This window comes from Lactuca sativa, chromosome 7 (assembly GCF_002870075.4).
Source record: "Lactuca sativa cultivar Salinas chromosome 7, Lsat_Salinas_v11, whole genome shotgun sequence".
NCBI lineage: Eukaryota > Viridiplantae > Streptophyta > Magnoliopsida > Asterales > Asteraceae > Lactuca > Lactuca sativa.
The window spans coordinates 33829992-33845614 of record NC_056629.2 but is presented as its reverse complement, the minus strand read 5'-3'; positions in this window follow the sequence as shown (position 1 = coordinate 33845614).

The following is a 15623-nucleotide window of genomic DNA, read 5'->3' as shown; positions in this document are numbered from 1 at the left end:
GTACTATCAAAGACCAAATCAAGAGTGAAACGACATCAAAAACATTTTTCGATAATACTTCACCTCGAAGTTAGTGTACGCATTGAAATCTCAAGTCGTCTTCTTTAACAAAACAAAATCGATGATGGGTTTGAGCTAAAAGAACATCCTATGTGTTCATGCAAACCTTAAAGCTTGGATCTAGGTTTCTCTATTGTACATGCAATTCATCCAAGACTAATGAACCCTAGATCTAGCATACATATTTCAAAATTATCATATAAAATCAGATCTAGATGATTACCTCTTCAAGAATGGCTTGAATCTTCTTGTCTTGGAGCTTATATAGAGTCACAAATGTCACTCCTCTAATGGCTTACAAACACCACAAGCAAGAGGATGATATTGGAGAGAGGGGAGGAGGCACTATTTCAGCTATGAACTCTTCTAGGGTTTCCAGTGGCCGAAAACTGATGCCCTAGGGGTCTATTTATACTTGTGCTGCTAGGGTTTCAGTCAAAACCCTAATGGACAGCTTAAGCCTTAAGCGGTCCAAGGAACCTTCTAGAATAACGCCTCCTTGGCCGAAATTAAGATGGCCACATCCTTAATTTCTTCCATGCCTAATCCATAAGGCTTCTCATCCCAGTATTTAACTATCACACATTTGACAGTGTAAGCCCCCTTTATTTAATTAATGTCTTTTAGCCACAAAATCAATTCTTAATTAATTCTTGTCTAATATTAATTAAACTATATGATTTCTCTTTTAATATATTATTCATATAATATATTAACAAATCATAATAACCTCTTTCTCTCCTTAAATCATCCTAACAAATTACTTTGGTGAAGGCAACCCAAAAGGACCATGCACAATCGGGTCAAGTACATACCAAATATAGTTACGGGCTTAGACACTAATCCAAAAATCGAACCATCATTTTCTCTCATTTTCAAACCCATCAAGCTCATAATAAGATTAAAATGGAACTAGACGAAAATAACAATTTATCAAAAATCAGTTTCGATGAAAAAGATAAAAAAGAAGGATCGATTTTGAAGATTCGATTTTAAGAAAAGGGGAACCACCACCAATCGCAACTTTGATTTCATCGCAAAAGAATACCTAGTTAATTTCGAATCTGGAATTTTAAACATCACATTCACCCTATCTCCAAACATCCCCGATTCTTACACATTTGACAATGGTGGGTTGTTGATGTTGCAGGTGATGGAGGCGTGAACATGATTTTGTGTGATGATCCAGAAGGTGGAGCAGTTGTAGGCAATGGCGAGGCCAGATATTTTGATATGGGGGTACAAACATTGTCAATATATAGTCTATATAGTTATCATATCATGGACATTAAAAACATGGTACAATCTCTTTAGATGTGGTAAAATAACATAGAGCACGTTTATAATTTTTTTATATACATAAAGGATTTTTTTTAGGGATGCTATAGTACCCCCAAAGTACAATTTAGTTCCGCCACTGGCTGTTGGTAAGGTGAGGATGGCGATCTAAAATTTTCTTCTGGGTGGCTAAGGTGATGGTATTAAGGCATAAGAAAGAAGAAGTTATGGGTGTAGGTTTTGTGTTTGTATGTGTGTGTGTGAGAGAGAGAAAGTGTGTGTGTGTGTATGTGTGTGTACCGATGGGATTGGAGTGAGCCCAATTCTTTTATTCTTAATTGTTAATTAATAAAGTATTAAACGAAATATAAAAAAATACAAAAGGAAATTAAAAAGGCAAAGTAGACATTTCAAGTTCTCTAGGGACTAAAGCTATAGGAAACATCTAATTTTGGACATTTCATACAAATTCAAAACTTTTTGGACTCTATCTATAATTTTTTTTGAATATCATAGGGACCAATTTTATAGTTTTGTCTTATACATAACATAGCTTTACTGGATTTATGATTTTTGGGTTTAACAAAAAATTATGCAATAAAAACTTACCTTTTAAATAACAACTTATGGGATTATTGAAAATGGAATTATTAAATAATTACTTTTTTAGATAACATTTATTTATTTTATTTATTTACCTAATATGTTATTTAAGAAAATAGAATTATTGACAAATAAATAAAATAGTCTGATCAAAATGTCTTCATCTCATACCAATGGTGAAAATAAACAAAAGAATATTTCTTCCTCTATAAACAGAAAATGTTGTTATATGTTTCAAATGGACCAAGCAATGAGAACTTCCTCGTGTGTCTTTGTAGGATATATAAGTTTCAAAATTTTCAAAATGGTTTTGGATCAAATTTTTTCTAGTTCAAACCGTGGTTATGATATTGAGTATATTGAGTTGAATCAGTTTGAGTTTAACTGATTTAGATCAAGTTTGATTAATATCCAAGTTTTTTTGTCAAGTTGACCAAACTCGCATCGGTTGTAGGCTGACGCAAATAACTTTTCGAGTATTTGCTTGAGTTATACGAGCTTTACAACCCGGTAACTAATAAAATTTTAAGTTCCAACCTTTTTAAAAAATGTATCTATTATCATAAGTTCTACATAATAATAACATTTAAGATATAGACTTTTTGATTTTATATGAAATTATTATTTAATAGATAACAATACCGACTTAGTTCTTTTTAACAATTTACATTTCTATATATTTTTGCTATATAATTATGTGTATGCACAACAACTTCAAGTTTCAACGTTATCTTTTATATAGTTTAATATAATGATAATAAAAAAAACTATTTTTTAGATTTATTATATAATATTATTTAATTGTTATTAATAATGATTTAGTTATTTTAATTATATATATATATATATATATATATATATATATATATATATATATATATATATATATATATATATATATATATATATATGTAACATCCAAAATTTCAAAACAATTAAAACTTTTCAAATTCACCCATTTTATTAACGTTGTTACAAAAAGGTTTTCAATACATTATTAAACAGAGTAATTTCCCAGGTTCATATCATGAAACACCAACGCGAGGAACGGTACGATCACGCCTTTGCCTTGCCACAGACTCTTGAGAACCTGAAACATAAAACCACAACTGTAAGCCCGAAAGCTTAGTGAGATACCCCCAGAATACCAACCACATATACGCCTTTCCAGGCCCTGACCTTCCGGTCCATGTGTCTCAGGGGACTTCCGTCCCTGCTGGGTAAACCTTCCGGTCCTACCCACGCCGACCTTCCGGTCCATCACACAACATATTCGCCTTCCGGCCCATAACATATCGCCTTCCGGCCCATAACATATTGCCTTCCGGCCCATAAGCATAAAATGCACATATAACATAACAAACAATCATATAACAGTTCATAGACAACAATCGATCACAGATCACATATCATAGCATTACTCTAACGAGATACCGGTCTAGCCGGTCACTATCATGACATTACTCTATGAATCAGTCAACATACTAAATGCATACATACGCCTTTCCAGGCCATGACCTTCTGGTCCACATAGTAATGCCTTCCGGCCCATAACATATATTGCCTTCCGGCCCATAACATATAACAACTGACAACTACCCGGATTTCCATCCGATAAAAGGGTTGGCATTGATGCCATAACCCTAGCGATATAGTGAGGATAACTCACCTCGAAACTGCCGACTGAACAGATAGCTCAAGCTGCTCTGATCACTGATACGATCTCCACTCCTGGATAGCCGCCAATGCACTGAACTCAAACGATAAACAACGATTACCAAAATACCCCTGGAACCACTGGTCAATCCTTGATCAAAGACAAGGTCAAAGTCAACCCCTGACTGACCCTACTCGTCGAGTCAACCCTGTGACTCGCCGAGTCCCCATACTCAGAACTTCACTCAACCCGCGACCTAACTCGCCGAGTCACCCCAAGACTCGCCGAGTTCAACGACTCTGAGTCCACTCGCCCTTGACTCACCGATTCCTTAAGATTCCCTTTCTACACGTCGAGTATCCCCTTTTTACTCGACGAGTTTCTCCTGGAAGAATCGCGGGGCCACCCCGACTCCACTCGCCGAGTCTGAAGAACAACTCGGCGAGTCCCAGTGAATCTTCAAGCTACTCGCCGAGTCTGAAGAACAACTCGGCGAGTCCATGCCATGCAGACGAGCAACTGCTTCCTGAAATACGTATGGTCCCGAGATATACAATCATGGGACTTTCTGGACTTCTAAACATCTTGTTACTGGGGTATAAACGTCTGGGTAATAACATAATAACCCATCTAATCACTAAATGGGTTTCATAAACCCTCGATTCGTATACACATCAAAATAACAGAAATGGTCCGAGTATTACCTGAAAACGCACTCTCTGTGTCCCCAAGCCTCAGGACTCGATCCTCCTTGATATTCCTTTGGCCAAACTCTTCTTCTTCTTGCCTAACAAGATCCTCCAAGTTCCAATAGCTTTCTCTCCTGCTCTAGACGTCCACAACGATTAGGGTTCTTCTCAATCGGCCAAAAGACGGACAATGACAGCCTAAGAGGCGTTATATACGATCCAAAACCAAATGGCTAGGGTTTCTGCTGAACAGCGTCGACTCGCCGAGTCCATATCTGGACTCGTCGAGTCCAGTCGCGAACCCGCGACCCGGTCTGCGGTCCTACTCGGCGAGTCTAGGCTCCAACTCGCCGAGTCCCCTCTTAAAACACCCCCAAATCATAATTATTTCAATATTTGAAATTCCGGGCTGTTACAACTCTCCCCCACTAGAACTAGACTTCGCCCTCGAAGTCTCATTCTGAAAATAGCCCCGGATGCTGCCCCCACATATCACATTCCAGATCACAGTTCATTTCCGATCCTTTCTGGTGCTGCCACTGAACTAACACCAGAGGTATCTCCTTGTTCCTCAGAACCTCGATCTTCCGTTCTCTGATGACCACTGGTCTCTCAGCATAATTCAGGCCCGCATCCACCTGAATGTCTTCTAATGGGACTACTGCCGACTCATCAGCTAAGCACTTCCTCAATTGCGACACATGAAAGGTGTCGTGGATCTGACCCCACTCCGCTGGCAACTCCAATCGGTAGGCTACCCGGCCTATCCTTGCAATCACCCGAAATGGCCCAATGTACCGGGGCCTAACTTGCCCTTTTTCTTGAATCGAATCACTCCTCTCCAAAGAGAGGCCTTCGGGAGTACGAAGTCGCCGACCTGAAACTCAAGCTCGGACCGGCATCTGTCCGCATAACTTTCCTGTTGGCTTTGTCGGATCTGCTCTGTTGACCGAAGCACGATCTCTGTACTGCACATTACTCTCTGTAACCGAGAATTACCCGAGATGCAACTCTGCTCTAAATCTCAACAATCACTCGACCCATAAGGGTTAGGAAACCATGAACCACCGGATCCCCGATCCATAGCCCACTTTGTCCATTCCGGACCGACTGAGAGATCCATTCTCACTCTCAGAGCAACTCTCATAAGTTCTCCTCTTGCCATCACATACACATGCTGAACTAACCCCAACACCCGCAGGTTGGAAGACCCGATACACTGATGATATCCTCGAACATCTCCCAAGATGAACCATTACATCCATCCTACACTCTGATCAGAATCACACGGAGAATTTACGATTCTCTCTCCCCCTGCATCCCTTCTGAGCCTCAACAGACATCTCCAACCCGGATGGGTTCCTACTTCTTGCCGCGAACACGATGCTCAAAGCCATACTCGAAATACTCTAACCATAACTTCTGCTCTGCAGCTTCCACTTTCGTGAACTTGCACTCCCCTTCGGAGTTACACACCTTTCCCTTTTCCTTCTAAGGGACCCTCTTGGCCATAATGCCACTACAACCGGCGCCACGGTGCTTGCCCCAAGCGACACCACCCTTTTGCGTAACCGTTATTCACATACTCGGGTTCTCATTGCAGGGGCTCTCAATCCCATGCACTCTCTCCACTCATCAAAATCATTGTCTCAGCTAAACAAGATCACTAACCCGGGGCCAGACCTTCCAATGCAATCACACTGCAACATACACAATCCGCAATCTCAAACTGATCCAGCAATACCACTAGAGTCTCCAGCATGACTGGACCGACTCTCATAACACATACTAGCCACTCGAGGCTATATCTCTGTGGGTCCGTACACCCAAACTCTGCGAACCCTCAGGTTCTAACTCTGGGAACCTTCCGGTTCCAGCTCTAGAAACATGCACAACATAATCCCGTGGGATTAATGCAGTATAACCCATCACGTACCTCAAACATACAAATACTCTGATCGCATAACCCCGGTTACTTACTCAAGCTTGATCCCGGCCTTCTCTCAGGCCTCCACCATCAATGCCCTAGGTCTGTATCCCGCCCCGCATACCCGACACTCGCTCTCGTCGGCCTACACTCTGAGCTGACAAACACTGCTGAATCCCAACAGCTAAGTACCCTTACATACTCATCGATCTCCCGGGGAATTCTCCAATTCTCCCCCACTAAAGCTCTGACTAACTGCCACCGATCGTCATTAACGACCTTTCAGAACAATCCTGCACAAAGAGAACATTTACACACTGACTGCTTCCCACAAGCATAAACAACCCTCAGCAAAACACATCTCCTCCCTGATCAATCCACTCAAAAGAATCCGGTCTTTCAATTATCCACTCTACGACTGCAGATGCTACCCGACATTCAACCCAGTGCCGCATCTCCACCAACAACCCTCACGAACGATAACCAACGGAATTCCCAACAATAACCCGTAACCAAACCCACAACCTGCCAAAGGATGAATACCGCATCGAAAACCGCACAAGGATACCGGCACCAAAATACCAAACTATAACCATACCAAACCATCAGGGAACAACGAATGCCAAAGCGAAAACCTGAAGCACCAATCCATAACCATGCCAAACCCGCGAAACAACGAATACCGCATCGAAATCCACACAAGATACCAGCACAAACAATACGCCACAATCAACGCAAGGCAATCAAGACCTCAAGAAAGCATCATACCCACAGCTGCCTCCGGCACTGCTCCGTCTTCCTCTGCCGCAAGCCGATAAGCACGACCCTGAGCCCTTGGGGCTCCGCTCCATCCTGTCCTCCTCCTGAACTCCTCAAGGTGGCCGGTACTAGAGCCTGCACCGGTCCTGCAGAAAGCTGTGGACAGTTGACCCTCAAATGTCCATCCTGCCGACACTGATAACAAATCCTCAAATCCCGAATTGGCACTGACTGCCGACAATCCCGTGCACCGTGCCCCTCCTTTCCGCACTTGCGGCGTGCACCACCGGACCAGCAAGCTCCGGTGTAACCCCTCCCACACTTCCCACAAGTGTGGCCGCTTCGATCCCCCATTCTAACATCTACGGTCCTGGACCGTTTCGGCGCCGACTGCGACTGCATCGAGGCCTGCCTCAGCTCACGCAACTGCAACTCAACCTCTAACTCACGCCACATGGCGGCCTCCTGCAACTCCAACAAGGTCTCACACCTCTGCGCATACACGAACTGTCTGATATCCCTCTTGAGCATACTCAGATATCAGGACATTTGAGCCTGCTCCGAAGCGAACTCAGGGCAAAACATCGCCCTCTCAATAAACATCCTGGTGATCTCAGTCACCGACTCCAAATCCTGCTTCAGCTCAAGGAATTTCCGAGCCAATCTCCCTTTTCATCCCGCGGAACATAGCGAGTACTGAACATCTCTCTGAACTGATCCCATGAAACCGCAGCCCTCTGCGCATCGGAAAATGACCTCGTAGTCAATCTCCATCAATCCTTCGCTCCTAGCCTCAACAGGTTCAGAGCACACCTCACCCTCTGATCAGTAGGGCACAAACTCGTGGAGAAATACCCCTCCACGTCTGATAACCATCTCATAGCAACACTCGGGTCCTGAACCCTATCGAACGTGGGAGGCTTCTTATAATAGAAGTCCCGATACTGAAAACCCCGACTAGCTCCTCCCCTTGCCGCTGCTACCGCCGTTGTAGCCGCCGCGGCAACCGTCTCTGCGAGAGCCGCATATCGCTCATCGAAATACTCAATCATGGCGGTCTCGATTGACCCAAACAACTCCGGCAACTTAGCCCGGAACAATGCAGCAACCCCATCACGCAGGATCTCATGAATCCTCGCATCCCGCTCGCTCGTGCTCGTCCGACCGATAACCTTCGACGGCACTGATCCACCCGAAACTCGCTCTCCAGCTCCCGATCCTGATCCGGATCCACTATCATCATGCCTCGAAATCTCCATACTGAAGGCACCCTACCAATCTCAGACACTTCCCAAAATCCTGGGATCCAACCCTCGCAACCCTACCCTAGAGACCATGGTTTCCCTGATATGCGTATGGGTCCTGTGCTTTCAGTAGTACGGGCCCATACTACCTTCCACACCTACCCATATTTGTATGAAGTACTACCACAATACCCTAGGAGACATGCATAACAACTATCAACCCTCACCACTAGAGGAACACTGAGAACATCCCATAAGGGACCCTAGGCTACCGGCATCACATATCAGGCAACATTATCATGAATTCCTGAAGATCCCTAGCCTAACTCTAGCATGCTGTTCTATCAAGCTCAAATAAACAAATATCATGTATGGTATCTTGGGGTTACTTACTGGCTCCGGCTGATCGTACCCCCGCGTCCTCCTTTTACCAAATTTGAAAACCATTTTAATTTCTCATTTTAATTTCTCTTTTTAAATTCCTCCTCGATTTGAGACTGGAGTCACACGAATGTTTCCCCAATTCACTCAAACCAAGGCTCTGATACCAACTTGTAACATCCAAAATTTCAAAACAATTAAACTTTTCAAATTCACCCATTTTATTAACGTTGTTACAAAAAGGTTTTCAATACATTATTAAACAGAGTAATTTCCCAGGTTCATATCATGAAACACCAACGCGAGGAACGGTACGATCACGCCTTTGCCTTGCCACAGACTCTTGAGAACCTGAAACATAAAACCACAACTGTAAGCCCGAAAGCTTAGTGAGATACCCCCAGAATACCAACCACATATACGCCTTTCCAGGCCCTGACCTTCCGGTCCATGTGTCTCAGGGGACTTCCGTCCCTGCTGGGTAAACCTTCCGGTCCTACCCACGCCGACCTTCCGGTCCATCACACAACATATTCGCCTTCCGGCCCATAACATATCGCCTTCCGGCCCATAACATATTGCCTTCCGGCCCATAAGCATAAAATGCACATATAACATAACAAACAATCATATAACAGTTCATAGACAACAATCGATCACAGATCACATATCATAGCATTACTCTAACGAGATACCGGTCTAGCCGGTCACTATCATGACATTACTCTATGAATCAGTCAACATACTAAATGCATACATACGCCTTTCCAGGCCATGACCTTCTGGTCCACATAGTAATGCCTTCCGGCCCATAACATATATTGCCTTCCGGCCCATAACATATAACAACTGACAACTACCCGGATTTCCATCCGATAAAAGGGTTGGCATTGATGCCATAACCCTAGCGATATAGTGAGGATAACTCACCTCGAAACTGCCGACTGAACAGATAGCTCAAGCTGCTCTGATCACTGATACGATCTCCACTCCTGGATAGCCGCCAATGCACTGAACTCAAACGATAAACAACGATTACCAAAATACCCCTGGAACCACTGGTCAATCCTTGATCAAAGACAAGGTCAAAGTCAACCCCTGACTGACCCTACTCGTCGAGTCAACCCTGTGACTCGCCGAGTCCCCATACTCAGAACTTCACTCAACCCGCGACCTAACTCGCCGAGTCACCCCAAGACTCGCCGAGTTCAACGACTCTGAGTCCACTCGCCCTTGACTCACCGATTCCTTAAGATTCCCTTTCTACACGTCGAGTATCCCCTTTTTACTCGACGAGTTTCTCCTGGAAGAATCGCGGGGCCACCCCGACTCCACTCGCCGAGTCTGAAGAACAACTCGGCGAGTCCCAGTGAATCTTCAAGCTACTCGCCGAGTCTGAAGAACAACTCGGCGAGTCCATGCCATGCAGACGAGCAACTGCTTCCTGAAATACGTATGGTCCCGAGATATACAATCATGGGACTTTCTGGACTTCTAAACATCTTGTTACTGGGGTATAAACGTCTGGGTAATAACATAATAACCCATCTAATCACTAAATGGGTTTCATAAACCCTCGATTCGTATACACATCAAAATAACAGAAATGGTCCGAGTATTACCTGAAAACGCACTCTCTGTGTCCCCAAGCCTCAGGACTCGATCCTCCTTGATATTCCTTTGGTCAAACTCTTCTTCTTCTTGCCTAACAAGATCCTCCAAGTTCCAATAGCTTTCTCTCCTGCTCTAGACGTCCACAACGATTAGGGTTCTTCTCAATCGGCCAAAAGACGGACAATGACAGCCTAAGAGGCGTTATATACGATCCAAAACCAAACGGCTAGGGTTTCTGCTGAACAGCGTCGACTCGCCGAGTCCATATCTGGACTCGTCGAGTCCAGTCGCGAACCCGCGACCCGGTCTGCGGTCCTACTCGGCGAGTCTAGGCTCCAACTCGCCGAGTCCCCTCTTAAAACACCCCCAAATCATAATTATTTCAATATTTGAAATTCCGGGCTGTTACAACTCTCCCCCACTAGAACTAGACTTCGCCCTCGAAGTCTCATTCTGAAAATAGCCCCGGATGCTGCCCCCACATATCACATTCCAGATCACAGTTCATTTCCGATCCTTTCTGGTGCTGCCACTGAACTAACACCAGAGGTATCTCCTTGTTCCTCAGAACCTCGATCTTCCGTTCTCTGATGACCACTGGTCTCTCAACATAATTCAGGCCCGCATCCACCTGAATGTCTTCTAATGGGACTACTGCCGACTCATCAGCTAAGCACTTCCTCAATTGCGACACATGAAAGGTGTCGTGGATCTGACCCCACTCCGCTGGCAACTCCAATCGGTAGGCTACCCGGCCTATCCTTGCAATCACCCGAAATGGCCCAATGTACCGGGGCCTAACTTGCCCTTTTTCTTGAATCGAATCACTCCTCTCCAAAGAGAGGCCTTCGGGAGTACGAAGTCGCCGACCTGAAACTCAAGCTCGGACCGGCATCTGTCCGCATAACTTTCCTGTTGGCTTTGTCGGATCTGCTCTGTTGACCGAAGCACGATCTCTGTACTGCACATTACTCTCTGTAACCGAGAATTACCCGAGATGCAACTCTGCTCTAAATCTCAACAATCACTCGACCCATAAGGGTTAGGAAACCATGAACCACCGGATCCCCGATCCATAGCCCACTTTGTCCATTCCGGACCGACTGAGAGATCCATTCTCACTCTCAGAGCAACTCTCATAAGTTCTCCTCTTGCCATCACATACACATGCTGAACTAACCCCAACACCCGCAGGTTGGAAGACCCGATACACTGATGATATCCTCGAACATCTCCCAAGATGAATGGGTAATAACATAATAACCCATCTAATCACTAAATGGGTTTCATAAACCCTAGATTCGTATACACATCAAAATAACAGAAATGGTCCGAGTATTACCTGAAAACGCACTCTCTGTGTCCCCAAGCCTCAGGACTCGATCCTCCTTGATATTCCTTTGGCCAAACTCTTCTTCTTCTTGCCTAACAAGATCCTCCAAGTTCCAATAGCTTTCTCTCCTGCTCTAGACGTCCACAACGATTAGGGTTCTTCTCAATCGGCCAAAAGACGGACAATGACAGCCTAAGAGGCGTTATATACGATCCAAAACCAAACGGCTAGGGTTTCTGCTGAACAGCGTCGACTCGCCGAGTCCATATCTGGACTCGTCGAGTCCAGTCGCGAACCCGCGACCCGGTCTGCGGTCCTACTCGGCGAGTCTAGGCTCCAACTCGCCGAGTCCCCTCTTAAAACACCCCCAAATCATAATTATTTCAATATTTGAAATTCCGGGCTGTTACAATATATATATATATATATATATATATATATATATATATATATATATATATATATATATATATATATATATATATATATATATAATTTAAAATAGACATAAAATATTTTATACTTATGATAGTACAAACATTAACATACTTTAAGACATTAAGATGCTCTAAAGCTAAACTATCCATTTAAACCTAAGCTTTTTATTTTATTAGACAATTATAAAAAACCCGTGCCAATGTAAAATCAATAATACTAGCTTTTTTTGGTGACCCTATTACACATATTATCTCATTGTGAACTTTCAAGTCACCCAAAATTTTTATGGGAAGTGGACTTGATAAGAGCTCGATATTGGTTGAATCAGCTAGATAAATATCGGCTCTGAACACGTCATGTTGAGCTCGATAGCCCGCCCAACTTGGTAAAGCCTTGTAGATGAAATAGAGCATTTTTTTCTTCTCTTTCTCCCTTACTCAACGAGCCACCCCACTCTTCTCCTTTTATTCAACTTACCTTTTTTATGTTGGATGTGAGGGTGAAGCCCAACATATCACCACTTCCCTTGGCCTTAATAACATGAGACATAGTACCTCCCACTAACAAGAACAAGTGCAATATCCACCGCCATGTCAGGAAGTAGTGTGCCCTTGGTTTCACCGTTTTTCTTTTTCCTTATATATATTTATACTTATATCGGTTTGTTAGTTTTCATGTAATATATATATATATATATATATATATATATATATATATATATATATATATATATATATATATATATATATATATATATATAGTTGAGATCGGTTGAGAACTTGTAGTTTCCCGAGAACCCGATAACTAAAAGTGGAGCATTAGATCAAAACTAATTTATTAAGGGCATCATCGTAATCTTATCGATTTCATTTAATGTTTAATTTTTTGTGTTATTCTACATATTAATAGAAATGTTTAAAACATTACATAATAAATTAAATTTTCGGATTTTTTTCTAAAAAAAGTATTTTTTTCAATTTTTTTTTAAAAGTGCAGATTTTTTAATTTTCTAAAGAAAGCATGAATTTTTGAAAAAAAAAATTTCAATTTTTTGCAGATTTTAAAAAAAAAAATAGTATTTTTTAGTTTTTTTAAAAAATAGTATTTTTCAGTTTTTTTTTAAAAAAGTGTAGTTTTTTTAGTTTTTTTATAGAAAACATGAATTTTTGAAAAAAAATTGAAAAAATTATTTTTTTTTAAAAAAATTGCATTTTTTTAAAATCATTTAAAAATCCATAAAAAACTGAAATATTTAAAAAACACTATATTTTTTTAACCAAAAATATCAGCAATTTTTATACATTTATGCATATTTTTACAAATGCATATATGCATATTTCATATACTATAATATTTGTAAGAAAATCATAACAAAACTCATTTTATTTACTAATCTCTAAACACAATACAATAAGTATTTTATTCGATACAATATAAAATATAAAAAACAAAAAAATGCTACAAAATTTCAAAGCATTTTCATGTGTTCGTGTTAATATTTTCATATTTTCTTCAATTTATCATTTTCCATCTCTTCAATATTCGCCACAATTTCTTCCAAATCTACAAGAAAATTAAAAAGAATCTGATTGATGTAAAAACACTCACAAAAATACATATGCGATTTACATGTGAATCACATGTAATTCATAGGTGATTTACATGTGAATCACATGTAATTCATATGTGATTACATGTGATTTACATGTGAATCACATGTAATTCATATGTGAATTTCATGTGAATCACATGTAATTCATATGTGAGTTACATGTGAATCACATGTAATTCATATGTGAATTGTGAATTACATGTGATTTACATGTGAATCACATGTAAATCATATGTGAATCACATGTAATTCATATGTGAATTTCATGTAAATCACATGCAATTCGTATGTGATTTACATGTGAATCACATGTAATTCATATGTGATTTATATGTGATTTACATGTGTGTCACATGTGATTCATATGTGATTTACATGTGAATCACATGTGATTCATATGTGAATTACATGTGAATCACATGTAATTCAGATGTGAATTACATGTGAGTCACATGTAATTCATATGTGACTCACAAGTGAATCACCAAGTTAGTATATGAAAAAATATGTACATGTATAGATACCAAGTTAGTAAACAACTATGTGAAAAAAATATGTACATGTATAGATACCAAGTTAAAAGAGGCATATCATCGTCCCTCATACGAATCTGATTATTAATTTCATCAATTTGGAATTTTTAATTGCATGGATAATAAATAAGGATAATAATAATAATGCATACCTCTGATCCAGTGAAGATTGCAGGCTCCTTTTCTACTAACTATGTTGTAGTCATGGGATTGGTTGAGAGCTTTGTGAACATTTTTTTTACCTAATCCACAACATCTTCATGTGTAACAGCTCCTGAGGCAGAAATTACCTGAAAAGATTCATGATTTGTCATACAAGAATTATATGTCACTTTGAAGTACTATGGAGTTTCTGCCCCTGAAGGTTCACTTGCTCAGGTTTGTTAACATTTCCTTTGGCTACATTTACATTTTTATTTACATCTGAGACACCAGTTGAATTCTGCTTTGAATATTCTTCTATTTGCAGAGTGTCTGCAATAAGCAGAAGGCAAATGCATTGGGTGCTAGTTTTGTGTATTTACCTGCTGGAGAGAACCTAGAGTGGAGGGTTTATTTTCCATAAATTTGAAATTAATGTGTCACATCGACTTACTACATGAAGTAAGCAACCATTTTTTCAATTGATTTGCCATAAATTTTACCTGAATTTGACTATTTGTACATGCACATCTATTCATTCAAGCCTTATTTGATTAAAAACCTTCCCACTTTGGGTGATGTATTAGATAACTATAGCCCAATTTTGGTTGTTGTACGTGAAAGAGCAACTGTTTTTAAGCAAAATGACGAGAGTGATTTGGTGCAGCAACAGGTATAATTTCAAATGTTATCTCATTACATACTTCTTAAAGTAATTGTATTGATGACAATGACATAATGTACATTTTGTTTAAACTCTTATATTACATTATTACAGACCGACAAGAACAAATTGGCTAAGGAACATTCATAAGAGGCACCACAGGTATGCATGATATTTATTTTATTTCACTCTTATAAAGTTCCTATTCTTTTAGACATTTATATATGTTTAACATGCTCTGTATGAAATGCTACAGGATGATGAGAGCAAGATTACAACAGTATCTTCGGAAGAAATAACTCAGGTATGGTATTTTTGCCATTTTTGAACATTCAACACTCTAAAAATTTATTAACAGGTTCAAAAAAATTTCCCCTGCTGTAAGTGGTTAAGGAGAATTCAGAAAAACCTGTAGAGACTGTTGTCGCTCCCAACAAAGAACATCTAATAAGAAAAGTGAACGGGGAAGAAGCTTCTACTAAAACTCTGTTAATAAACCGAATTTTGCCCTAAATTCCTCAAATCAATCACAAAATGTTGATGAGAAAAAGTAAAACGAAAATGAAATCGAAATCAGGCGATGATGATTACATATGTAAAACGCAAAGACGATTTATGCAGTGTACTTCGTTGGCAATTTGATTTTCTCACCGAATAATCCATAATTGTAATAATCCGTTGATATAGGTC